Source organism: Ursus maritimus, unplaced genomic scaffold (genome assembly GCF_017311325.1).
Source record: "Ursus maritimus isolate PB19 unplaced genomic scaffold, ASM1731132v1 scaffold_3, whole genome shotgun sequence".
Classification (NCBI taxonomy): Eukaryota; Metazoa; Chordata; class Mammalia; order Carnivora; family Ursidae; genus Ursus; species Ursus maritimus.
The window spans coordinates 45253530-45254043 of record NW_024425563.1 but is presented as its reverse complement, the minus strand read 5'-3'; positions in this window follow the sequence as shown (position 1 = coordinate 45254043).

Here is a 514-nt window from a genome sequence, read left to right as displayed (position 1 = left end):
GCTTTATGGTCACGCAAAAAAAAAAAAACAAAAACCCGAAAACCTTTCATTTTCCTTTCAAATGGATACTCATATCAGTGTCTAGTAAATGTATTTGGGAGAAACATTTTTTTTACATCAATCGGAGGACAGACCTTTGATTTCTGCAAAAGAAACCTCCGTTTCCCTTAGATCTTCTCGGCTCCTCCATTGCTAGCCTCAGACAAGGTACAAGTTATCTGCAATTCTGTGGGCGTCCCCTGCACTTAAATCGCATTCGGGAAAACACTTTTCCCGACAAGGCCTCTTAACTACGAATAAACGCTAGCCAGGACTCCGAGTTTTCCCCGCTTCGCCCTAAACTGGAAAGCCGCGGATTTCGGGTCCGCGCTGTGACGTCACCGGGCTGGCGACGGCGGCGCCGGGCTCAAGCTCCGGTGATTGGCTGGGGCGCATGACGTCACGGGACGGGGCGGTGCCGGGCTCGGGAGGACTCCGGGATGCTCCGATGCTCCGGGTTCGCTTTAAAAAAAAA